General features: G+C 46.7%; 1 long non-coding RNA gene across 2 annotated transcripts; it reads left to right on the top strand.

Moving 5' to 3' along the window:
- Positions 1-4693: 4693 nt before the first annotated feature.
- LOC122184391 lies at positions 4694-12085 on the top strand. Of its 2 annotated transcripts, none has more exons than XR_006180544.1 (3): positions 4694-4789; positions 5560-5636; positions 11848-12085. It is a non-coding gene; the product is annotated as an uncharacterized LOC122184391 (long non-coding RNA). The 2 variants fall into 2 exon arrangements; XR_006180543.1 differs by lacking the exon at positions 4694-4789 and adding an exon at positions 5193-5254.
- Positions 12086-12493: the final 408 nt, after the last annotated feature.

Below are 12493 nucleotides of genomic sequence, written 5' to 3'. Positions count from 1 at the left end.
GAGGTAGGATGCACCTCTAAGCAAAAGATTGCCAGCTTATGGGTTTTATCCCAGGAAACAAGCTTCAATGCATACAACGCACGTGCAAGCAGTGCAACACCTGGGGCAGCCTCAGCCCTTCAGTTCAGAGCTTCACCATCTAGCCTTGCACTGGGGTGTCCCTTTGCCATGTCTGACTGCCACAACACAAGCCTGAAGTTAACTGCCTAGCATAAACAGGGCCACTCTTTGAACACCAGTCCTGAGGGCATTGCACCAATGCCTACAGCATTGCAGGCAGGCACTATCAGTATCCCAGGTGGGATATGGGAGCTGTCACAGACCATGGCTAACCCTGCTATTCAATCCCTATGCCCCACCTGAATCCATTAAGAGTTTTGACTGACTGGATGCTTTGGGCCAGGTGATGTCCTAGCACATTTTAAAGCATTGTACTGCAGACTGAACGTAACATAATAGAAGACTTCTGGTAATTTTCCACTAGCTGCAGAGAAGACTTTAGTCTATATCCTTGCTGTTCTTTCTGTGCATCTCTCCAGAAGATACCCTAAAATTACCAACATCAGCCCTGTTAAAAGTACTTTGATTCCTAGTGATATTAGCTGCTGAATTTTGTGTCTTGCAGCTAATGCTCTGTACCTGGAACAAATCCTTTCCTTGCTCTCAGAATAAGAAAGTAATCTCAAGAGCTTCTTGAATAAGCCCATGCTGTGCAGGTTTCAGGCAGAGGCATGCAGAAGAGCTCTTGCAGACGTACTCTGTACAAAACTGCAGACACAGACTTGTTTGAAATAATGTAAGTACTTTTGAAGTGTAAGTAACCTATTTAAGCACATTTATATCGCCCATCTTTTACTTTCTCACTGACGTGTGCATCCGCATAGCTTTTTCTGCAGACACCCCACTACCATGGGCTCCCATTTCCCCCAGGACACCAGGCCTCTCCCTGACATGGCTGCCCAGACACCTGCCTTCTTTTGTGTTCTGCCTCCCCCCTCAGCACGGGTAACCAGGCATCCTGGAGCAAGCCCAAGCACTTCAAACCACTGAGTATCTCAAGTTGGAAAGGACCCACAAAGGTTATCAAGGCCAACTCTTGGCATATCGTAAAGCAGTTATGGAGACCGTGCTCTGCCCCACGCTTCAGAAGCAGCATGATTCCCTCCTTTTGAAGGTGTAGTCTTTCCTCCCGTGCCTTCTCTTCCAGCCCTGAGCTGGGCAGCACTGAGCATTACTTAACCCTGCACCCACTCCATCTTCCTCAGGCCTCCCAGATCGCTCCTGCTCCGCTGGCAGCACCAAGCTCAAAGCCTCCCACATCTCACAGGGCAAGCAAACCGCTCGCTCCCTGGTGGAGTACAAAGCAAACCCTACAACCAGCAGGACCCTCATGCAGCAGCCGCCTGCAGCAGGCTCACATTCAATGCCGGCACAGCCCACGTGCGCTGCCTTTTGCTTCTCCCTTGCACTCGGCCCGGCCCCAGTTGCACGCGTGTTGCTGGGATCCTCGGAGCCTCGTGCTGCCCTTCAGCCGCGTGCCTGGAGCTGAGGCGGGGCTGCAGAACGCTGCCGCGCGGCCCCAATCTGCTGCTGCTTCTTTGGCGATGTGGGTTCCGCGGGAGGCTCCGGTAAGGGCCTTCGCTTCGTCATCAGTGTCCGGCGGGTGCCGGGGTGCTGCAGCCCCACTAGATGGCGGCAGCTCCTTGAAGGTGTGCGGGAATAACCGGAGCGGTGTTGTGGGGGGAGAGGGGGGGGGTTCTGAGGAGCGCAGCTTTGGGCGCGTGGTGGTACCTGCTGGGGGGGGAGGGGAGAAGGCAGGGTTTGCAGAGGTGGTGGAGGTTGAAGACCGCAAATACGGCATTTTTCCTTTAACAAAGGGTGAAAGTGACCGCGATGTGCTGTTTGTAGACCCGCGCTGAACACTTGGTGAAGGTCGGCTGAGAAACCTAGGGCAAAGCTGGGGAGTAAAGAAACACGAGTTCAGTGGCAGAGAGGAGGGGGGCTGTGATATTAGCCGGAATTGCCGAATTCCCTTTTGATCTGTACCTGTGATGTGCAGGAAGCAGCCCTTCTAATGCAGCAGTGATGCATTTCATATGGACATGCGTTTCTGAGTGCCTGGTGCATTAGGTGCAGAGCTAGGAGAAGCCCCAAACTCTCCTATCTTTCATCTGTAGTTACAGATTTACATGAAAGCTTTCACCAGCTGGGCAGTTATGGTGCCCAATGCTGCTGTCTGGCTGCCTGGTAGCAGAGCACAGAGTCACTGGGGTGTCTGTGAGTAGCACTGAGTGGCAGGCATACCCTGCCTCTTGCTATCATGGTTCCTGTAAAATAGAACGTGCTTTATTGCATTTCTATTATTCTGTTACAGCAACTGCCTTTTGCTGTAACATCTCTCCAGTGTTACACGTAGAAAGCTGTTCACCAGTCCACATACGAGGCAGCACAGCCTGTAAATGACTTGATGCGCAGAAATACAAGCCTCAATCTTCATTTGCTGATCTCCCAGCAGCTTGCTTAGGGTGTCTCTTCAATGAGCCACTTAGCAAATGGTTGAAGTGCTCACCCAGCTGTGCAAGTGAGACTTGTTTGTCCTGAGTTTGCTTTTTGTGGATCCGTCTGGCAAAATCAGGATTTATTCCCAGGAGTTCACGTGTGCCCAGTTCCACTTTTCCTCCACGCCTGAGTGCAGTGTGACTGCAATGTGGATTTGAGCCTTTTTCTGAGGTGCCTTTTTTCCCCTGCTTTCTCAGGATCACATGTGGAGATGCTGATTCCCTCTGGTTACAGGTGCTTGAGAGCCAGCTCCTCCCTGAATGAGAAGGGAGCTCACTACCTGTTAACTCTGTGCTTAATTAGTGGTCTGACAACTGGGTGGAAATGCTCTCTTCTGCACAAAGCGGTTCTGACTGCACTGTGTCACCATGTACCCAAGTATCTACTTGATGTCAGTGCTAAAATGTTTGCTGCACTTGATACGGCCTTAACTGGGGTGAGTATCTGGAGTTTACATGCAGCTCTTGATTCCCCCTGTGTGCCTGTTCTGTGAAACAGAAGGAGGGCTGAGCAAATAAGGGAAGGGGGTGGTGAGTTTGAGGTCTGTCTTTCCATTTGCTGAAGTCAGATGAGTGGAATTAAATGTGACCTGTCTGAAAGCCAACCTTGTTTCCAAAAAGTGCATGGGGAGCTGAGATCAGAAGACACATTGCAAACATTGCAGTAGCATAACTTGAGGCAAGTGCAATCATTTACTTGACTAATGAATCCCCTGGGCTGCAAGCAAGAGAGCAAATCTTTCATTCATCTTCTTAATTTAATAAGCAGAGGGGTTGGCCTTAAGGGTAAATGAAATGCATAGTGATCCCATGAATGTTTCAAGAAATTGATGTACAGTAAGATAAGGGAGATTCAGCAAATGACTCGCTTTATTCTGAGAGGCTGTCAGTGGGTTTAGGGGGAAGTGGGAGAAGTTAGAGGCGATAGCTCTGCATAAGGCTCTCCACTGAGGTTCCCCCATAATCTCTCTAATTTGTACAGGCTGGAAAGCGTTATTTTTATTGGGATATCATCTGGCAAGCTTAGTATGAAATAAATGCCTGTTGTGCTTGGTGCTGCATGGGAGACAGCCGTTAAAGAGCTCAGCAAACTTGCTGAGCTATGTAGCATGTGAAATACTGAGCTGGGAATGTCATCTGTAGCAAATCACTGTTGCATGGGTATACAGTGAAGCATTGCTCCTTGGAAGGGCTCATGGAAGAGCTGGAAGACACCTGTGCATGTGGGAGCCAGTGAGACTTCTGCCTTTCATGTTCTTAATAATTTTAGAGGAGAAATCAGTGGTGTGAAACAACAAAATGCTTTAATGGACTGAACAGTGATCGTTGCTTCTACCATCACAATGGTTACTCGTGCAATAACCAAAGTAAATTGTATTGCAAAACTGAGGCAGAGAAGAAGTTGTAATACTGCAATTGATGGTAAGCTTCTTAGCATAAAAATGGGATCAGGATGCTTTTTACACTGCACAGTGAAGTTAGTAGGTTGGAGGGGAAAAAAAACAAACCAGAAGGGAATACTTTTTAAACTTCACTTAAACCGTAAGCCATATAAAGTGACTTTAGGGAGCCTGACTAAACATAAGGAAGTTGAAAATGGAAGTACTTGGCTATTGGGAGGGAGAGGATTTGGGGATTAGATGGTCCATTGCTATCGACTGTAGTTAATTACTTACAACCTTCGAAGGGCCTTTATAAGGAGCACAAAATGCAGAGCAGAAAACTGCCCTGAATTCTCAAATTTTTATTATTTTTATTTAATCAAATTGTTACCTTTTGGTACATTAAGATTTTTGGAGTTTATGAAATCAAACTGGATTGCCAGATTTTCTGCTAATGAGGGTAAGATATACAGTTATCGCCAAGTTCATCTGTTGCATTGGAATATGAAAAAATTGCTTTCATTAGCTCAGTCTTACTTGATGGGATAGAAGCTACAGAATGCTGGTGGAAGCTACAAAATTTCATATGTATATTTCTTGTTACTAAGATGACTTACAAAGGAACACTGGTTCTGGCAGGACTGCTTCAGTGCAGCGGTGTTACAGGGTGTAGCAAATTGCTGTCTTTAATTTAGGTAAATACTTGTTGTATGCTAAAGTGAGCAGCACTGTTTTATTTTAGGTTCCAAGCTGTTGTTCAGAGCACCTCAAAGACTGAAGACCTTGAAAACTGCAGTACCACAGCATTTCTGCTACTACAAGGCCATATCCCTCAGAAACACTAAACAGGTACGTGGTTCTGTTGGGAGCACACATGTGGGCTCTGTTCACTTGGAAGGAAAGCGAATAGCCAGCTCTGTCGTGTCATTCCCCAAGCAGTCAGCAACACATCTGCAAATGCAGCGTTGCATAATACCTGTAATGCTGCAGTCTGTATTTGGTGATTGTGGATGCAATACGTTCCCATGTTGGGACATGGGTTGTCAGTTTCAGGGTTTGGAAAAGTTTATCTCTAACAAAGAAAATCGGACTGAACTGAATTGCTAGCTGCAGTGAAAATGCAAAGTCACAGCTTGAAGCAGTGATTGAGCACCTGGTGGGAAGGCAGGGCCAACCCAGGGCAGCACAGGTGTATGCAATGCAGCTGGGTGACTAAAAGGAGTGGAGCCAGGACCTTTATTTAAGGTCTTCATTTAAGAGCTGGTAGTGGAGGTGTCTTGCTGGATATCTCTGTGTGCCTGAGGCCTTCTGAAGGTAAGCAGCTTCTTTTTTTTGTTTCTGTGCCCGTGGATGTTGCGTTTGATCAAATCCTTATTTGCTTCAGCCTGGGACCTTGGTGCTGTGCTGTTATTGCTGTGCTTTCCATCACAGTACAATAGTGAAGTGTTCTTTGCATTGTTGTGGCTGTTTGAGATGTGTGTTGCAGGGAGCCATGGGGATGGGCACATGTCTCTGCCAAGCAAGGAGTCCCTGTGTGCTACAGCACTCCCTAGGCCTTGCTTGCTGGCTGCCTACTGCTGTTCCATTTTAACTGCTGTCTTCATCCCTTCTTGTAACAGGGCTGGTTTTATCAAACAGCTTGGAGCGAGGAGACATGCAGTGTCTGAGCCTGAGGAACACGTTCCTGCTGGAAGGGGTAAGCTGTGTAGCTCTGCCCTTCCCTGAACAGATGCACAGAGCTGGTGCAATTTGCCAAAGTAGCAAAAGTACCCCTCTTGTGGTTTGGCTGTTTGTCGTGATGGGTTGTGAGTGGAGCTGGTTGGCACAAGTGTCAGATAAATCACAGGGCTGGTGCACAGCAATGGGCTGGAGATGGGGAATAGCAGTGAGACTTTTGTGGTACTGCCCAAATGGCTGAATTGCAGAGTGTGGCCATGATGTGGGATGGGTGAGAGCTCTGCCTTGGTTCAGTGTGCCTGGTGCAAGCTAGTTCTCGTGTGCGGGATCTGGGTTAAGAGATTTTGCACATAGGCCCTCTCAGCCTGCCTCTTAGTGGCTGTTTTGCTGCTGCTTGCTGACTTTTCAGAACTTGAGACTGCTTTCTGCTAGTGTATTAGAACTATGAGGTTTTTTTTTTTTGTCTGTACTGCTAGCTGTCATTTCCTTCCTAAGAGTCTGGGCAACATTTAGATTAGAAGATCAAATAATGGAAAGAAACTGATTCAGCCCAGTCTTCGCCCCCTCGTGTCAGTGCCTAGATAATAGTATGGTTTTGGTGTGAACCTGGTGAGCATCGTGGTGTAAGGGGCTGGCAGTCTTGGCTGAGACACCTTGATTTTCAGTTCCTAGTCAGGTGAGCTTAGCCTGCTCCAGACTGGAAATCTGGTGTTGGGCCGCTGTCAGGTTTATGAGCTGTAGTCTGCCCACTGATGGGGCCAATGCTATCAGCAAGCCAGTTGCACACTCAGGCATTGCACCCTATGCATCTTATTTCCAAGGTTCCTTTCTTGCTGTGCTACCTCCCTGTGATCAAGGAGCACGTGGGTGAGTGTACTGCTGCTGGATATGGCTGGTGACTTGAGTTTGGCTTGAAATGGAAAAGCTGTGTCCTAGGGATATGCAAGTGCTGTAACACCAGCCAGGGCCTGAGCTTGCATATTCCTGTGTCTCTGAGGGTGGCTGGTGCCAGATGTGTCAGAGAAAGGTGCCAAAAATTCCTTAGTGTGCTTTTTCTAAAATGTCAGGCTCCTCACTCCACTGAGTGATGGCATCTTTTGTGTCTTCAGATGTGCCTCCATATTAAAAATGGTAGTTCTGTACCTTGTTCCAGAGCATGCTGGGTTTCATTTGGCTGGAGCTCCACATCTCTCCTGTGCTCCTGCCCCAGGAGGTTTGGCCTTAATGCACTTATCTACGTACAAGGAGAAGGGAACATTTCTGTTTTTACAGATGGCGTGGATTCAGGAAATCCAGTCAGCTGGTGTGGATCTGGAAACCATTCTGCCCTTATTAACACCCTCCAATGATATAAACAGAGAATCCCCAAAGCAAGGAGCAGTCTAAATAAAACTACAGGCCAAACCAGAACATCTGAGGTGTGCCAGATTTTGCCTTAGGGAGAGAGAAGATGGGAAGTGCCAGGAAAAGGAAGATCTTAATTTTGAAGAGAACAGCCCTATGATTAAGGAAAGTCTGTACTGTTGCCTCTACCTCCTGGGAGAGGGGAGAGATGAGGAAGGGATATCCTAGGGAAAGGGCTTTTCTCTGCCACTGCCTCATCTCTTCTCTTGGAAATGATTGGGGAGATCTAAGCCAGGGATTGTCTTGAGGCAGAGGTTGGAGGCTAAAAAGCCTTTATAGATCTGAGCTTGCATTTGCTGTCTGACTCAGTTTCCTGTCTGTAACACAGAAATAGCAACTAGAAATATCTGTGCCAGCGATGGGAGCTATGAGGTCTTGTTGTCCTTCACATTTGGACAGAGCTCAGGTGGCTGCAGGTGCACACCATCAGGAGCTGGAGATGTGCCACTTCTACTGGGGAGGATGTTTTTGCTTGATTCATCCCTGCTATGTGCCCTCACTTGGGTCTGTAGTGGAGCAAGCTGATCTTTAATGCTGTGTTTAGGGTGTTTCTGTGTCCTGCTGAATAGGTGGCAACAGTTCTTCCAGGGTTGATGTCTGATCGAGACCGAGCTGAAGAAGGGACTGGAAAACATCCTGTGATACAGCTTTGAGATCTGAAATTTTAAAAAGGGAATTTCCTCCTTTTCTTCTTCTGTCTCATCTCTTTCTGCTTTCCTCTTATCTCTCTTCCTTTTTGTTTATTCTTTCTCTGTAAATCCTAGCGTAAGTAAGAAAGATTTTAATATGCTCAGACAGGAGAGAAGTTGTTCCATGCGTTGCAGATGCACAACATGTCTTCATTAACTCCCCATGACATTCAAAATAGCTGGAGATAAAGACAAACTAAATCTAGGAAGACAAATATAAGTACAGTTTCCCCTCCCTTCCTCTCGCCCCTGCACAGTGCACCCCCCAGGACATGCATTCAATTACTGAAGATGAATGGAGCAAACAGTGCAGCATTTGGGATGCTTTAGAGCACTCTAAAGAGTGCTGCCAGCTTCTGCCATCAGATGGCCCCACACTTCACAAAATCTGCTCCCTGCACAGGGTTCAGCCTAAGAGATGCTCCATAAGACCTGCAAGCTCTCCTTTCCTTGGAGGGACAGGAGCTTGCAGCAGTCAAAGAAGGTTAGAAAAGCACTGAGTGGGCACTGATATTTTTCTGAGAGCACTCTGGAAAGTTCTGTTTCCTCCATCTGTGCTTTTTGACCTGAGTTGTTTGGAAGGGCAGCCCTTGGGTGTTTAAAGCACTGATAGGAGGCAGGGCAAGCACTTGCTCTCTTCAGCCCTGCTGTGTCGCTATGAACAAGCGATGAGCTGCTTCCCTGGGCATGTGGTGTGTGGACACCAGCTGGCATCAGTGGGAACAGTGTGCATGCCAAATTGTTCTGCAAGCAAATCTAGATGGCACCATGGAGAGCTGCTGGTTCTGGTTAGCTTTCATTTATCACAGAATCTTTTGAGTAGGAGGGGACCTGTAAAGGCCATCTGGTGCCGCTCCCTGCAGTGCATAGGGACACCCATAGCTTCATCAGTGCACAGAGCCCCAACAGCCTGAGCTTGGCTGTCTGCAGGGATGGGGCAGCATGTGAGGGCAGTGCAGGTGCAAGGGGTCTCAGAGATCTTATAGGCAGGATCCTAGCCTGTGAACTGAGCACTGTTCAGCAGTGATTAATGCAAGGTCTGTACAAGGCTTCATAACTTCCTGGTATCTGAACCACAGCTTGGTATGGGGGAGAGCAGTCCCTGTGCCCTGAAGTTAGCAGCCAGGCACCCAGACCTGGCTTGCTATGACTCAGAAGATGCCCAAAGAGGTGTTCTTTCATGTGTTCCCTCTGGTACTTTGGCAAACTGGAGCTCTTGTCAAGCTTCATCTGCCCGGAGTCTCTGATCTCAGCTCCTCTGTAGCTGCAGTGCTGGAGTTAGGGTGAGCTTGCCTTACTGTGAGCTGGAGTGCACATCTTCCCAAGGAAGGGACTTGCTATCTCCTTCCATTATACTCTTTTCAGTTCCCTGCGTCTCAGAGCACAGCAGATGATTATCTCACAAAAGCATTCTGCTTTTTTTTTTTTTTTTTTTTTTTTTCCCTGTGTAGTTCAAATTATCCTTTCCTAAGTGCATTACCTTGCATTTGTCTGCACTGAACTTCATCTGACTTCATGCTGCCCATCCACCTAGCTTTGTTAAATGTAATTGAGATTGAGTTTGGACTTGGGGGAGGCCTGGGGTTGATGTAGCAGAAAAGTAGTGGCCTGTGATTCCAGGACTATTAAAAAAAAAAAAAAAAAAAAAAAAAAAAAAAAGCTGTGTGAGCTATTGCAGTTGTTGAGTCCTCTTACATCCAGTTGTGCTCGTGTTGCAGTGAATTAAGTGAACACCAGAAAAGAAAAGGCAGGGCAGAATCTCATCTCTGCTACACCAGGCTTAAAACCAGAAAGCTGAATAATCTGTAGGTGAATTCATGTTTCATGCTCCTTCTGAGGTGAGAATCTGGCCCTTGGACAAGCTCTAGAAAATGCAGCTTCTTTCTTTTTCCAGTAGGAGTGGGTTGACAGCAAAATGAGTTCTGTTACCTTTTAAGTCCAAGGACAACCCCTGGGGGCTCACTACAGCCCCAGCAGGAACCAGGGCACAGTTTTCTTATTAAGAATGGTATCTGCTTCCAAGGATGTTAACCAAGTTCATCTACACAAATGAGCTGGTGAATAATCTTACTATTTACTTGGATTGTTTCATTGTTTAAATTACTCCAAGTAAGTGGATAATCATAAGAAGCTAAGTTTTTAATGAGAATAGTGGGGGTAAAGCCACAAACTGCAGTTAAAATAAATCTGCTGCTTGTGAATAGAATTGCACAGTCCAGTGCAGTGCAAAAGCAAGGGACTGGATTCAACAGCCTGGGCAGCAGTACCTTTCCATTCCCTGCTACTGAAAAGGCTCTTGTGGTGTAAGGTGACACGCTGTTGAGAAGAATCCAACCCTTCACATGGAGAATTGAACTCCATGCTATGATTTGTGTAGGTCAGACAGGAGATGTGTACTTTTTTTTGTGAGGATTCAACCAGAAAGAGATGCTGAGTTCAATTCTCCTTACTATGTTTTGTAGGAGAAGGTATTTCAACAGGAAACGGGGGGAAAAGAGGGGTTCCCCTTATAGGCACTGCAGCCATGAGTCACCTCAACTGCTGTAATCAACCTAGTGCTGAAACTTGAACAGTTGAGTGTAGAACCAAGAGGAGAATGCCTCTCTAAGCTGCGTGTCTGGCATTTCTCCGCCTTGCAGCTCCCCTATGGAAAATGTTGCGTTGTCTGTTCTACACAGTGTCATCTGAAATGGGCGGGGAGTTGTTGGTTTGATCAGTTGTGCAGCACCAACTGGACAGGAAATGGATGGGAGACTGTGGGTCATTCAAGCTGTAAGAACTCTCCACCTGTTTTGCAGCAGCAATCACCCAAATTGTGCAGGAGGTCTCCCTGTGCTGCCTCACCTTTTCCTTCATCAGCACGAGTAGTTCTGTCCTTCCCACATTGTTCCTTTCAGTGGTTTTTTATTGCCTTGGTGGGATTTCTCCCTCTTTCAGCTCCTGAGCCTTGCTCAGTGAATGGCTCCGGTGTCCCTGTGCACAGCTAGCAGCTTCAGGTAGCATTTAGTGGCAGTTAAAGGAAGCTCTCCTCCCCCACCTGCCCCTTTGTTGAATGAATCTAAAAAGGCTTTTATGGAAGGGGGAGTGCAGGGGGAAAATTAAAGGGCTCATAAAAGTGAATTTTAAGAAAAGCCTAATGAAGGAAATGAACCTCCTGAGAGATCAAAGCTGAACCTGCTGTGCCAGTGTAGAGAATTTAGGCTTTTTCTTATGTTTCCACTGGCATGAAAGTACATGCACAAACTTCTTCCAACAGATTTAACTCTTAATTTTCTATGCTGTTGGCACCAGTGATCTGCTTCTCTTTTGCTCAGTGCTAAGACTTGACTATTTCAGTAGGGATTTGCTTCTTATGTTAAGCCTCCTTTTGCTTTTGTAGAGGCTTGGGCATCCCAGCGGTGCATCAGGCCTGATAGTATGGGGGTATAGGGATACCACTTCTCCTCTTTCAGGGACCAGGTGAGTTCTGTACTCTGCTTTATGGAACTGCAAGGAAACTCCTGCCCTGAGTAGGAGGTATGAAGGCAGTCCCTCTCTGTCTTCTGATTTCTAGCTCTACTTCTCAAGAGGTAAATAGTATTTGAGGAGGGAATACTGATCTCCTGGTCACAGAATGTTACAAAGTCTTAATTTTAAGTTTTCTTTAAATTGGAAGAAAAAGAAAAGGCTCTCAGTGGGTTATGAGGGGGATGGAAATGCTGACTGAGTTGCACGTAGTTCCATTAATCATGGAAAGCGAAGTGAAGGCGCTTAATTTTAACCAATTTTTGTAGGCCAGGCTCCCCGTGCCTGCAGTTTTTCCATTATGCATGTAATCTTCTTTCTGAAAAGGTCTAGGTTTGCTTAGTATCAGTTCTTTGGTTGTTGCGGATTAAAGACTGGATGGTTCAAATTTGTCAGGGGCTGGCTCTGCTCTCCTCTCCTCATCTTGTCACTTGTCACCCTCGCGCAGGTCCCAAGGCTCTTACTTTTAAAGTGTTTCCATGTGTTTGAGAAGAGAATAAAAATGGGGCTGCACAGAGAGCCTTGTGCACTCACAGCTTCCCAGAGTGCTAATGAGGAACACATTGGCAGTAAGTGGCTGAGTAGAGCACTGTAGCAGGAACAACAACTTGCACACTGCCTTATTTATTGCAGGCCTGTTTCTCGGAGAGAGTGGATGTCAGCCTGGATTTGGACTTTCACCTAATCTTCTCTGAAAGTACCTGGAGATATTAAATGGCCACCTACTCAGCTGCTGGACTTCAGCTTAAAAGCCAGTCCAAAAGCCTCCTATGAAAGCAATCTGAAGGCACGGTGGTGCTGTAGGTCATGGCCTCAGGCTCTGCGTAAAATATTTGACCTGATGTATATATTTATATATATATAGTGTAAACCGAGGGTGATTTTTCCATAATTAGAGCGTTGCTGGTACAATATTGGTGCATGATCCTTTCTCTTTCCTCCAGGAGGTGATCCTGAAGCTGCTGTAAGAGCATGGTCTCCCAGAAACTACAGCATAGGAGGAGGCGATGGTCCTTGAGTCTATGTTGAGAAATAAGCCTTCTGTAGCACTTTGCTTGGGAAGATATAGGGGGGAAAAAAAAAAATAGGGCTTGGAGGCCATGTTCAGGGATGTTCACCCAGATTTTAGGAACTTTGTGGTCCTATCCACAGCCAGAGTGTGATCTTCATGTTAGCCCATTGCCTTAAATATTATTACTAACATAGGAATAACACATGGATCAAGAGGAGGATTTACTCTGTGGACTGGTGCCTGTGTTGCATTGCTATTTTGTCTCTT

This window comes from Lagopus leucura, unplaced genomic scaffold (genome assembly GCF_019238085.1).
Source record: "Lagopus leucura isolate 7727_CA_CO unplaced genomic scaffold, USGS_WTPT01 Super-Scaffold_100022, whole genome shotgun sequence".
Lineage (NCBI taxonomy): Eukaryota > Metazoa > Chordata > Aves > Galliformes > Phasianidae > Lagopus > Lagopus leucura.
Note: the sequence above shows the minus strand (reverse complement) of the source record. Positions and strands in the feature narration are given on the sequence as shown.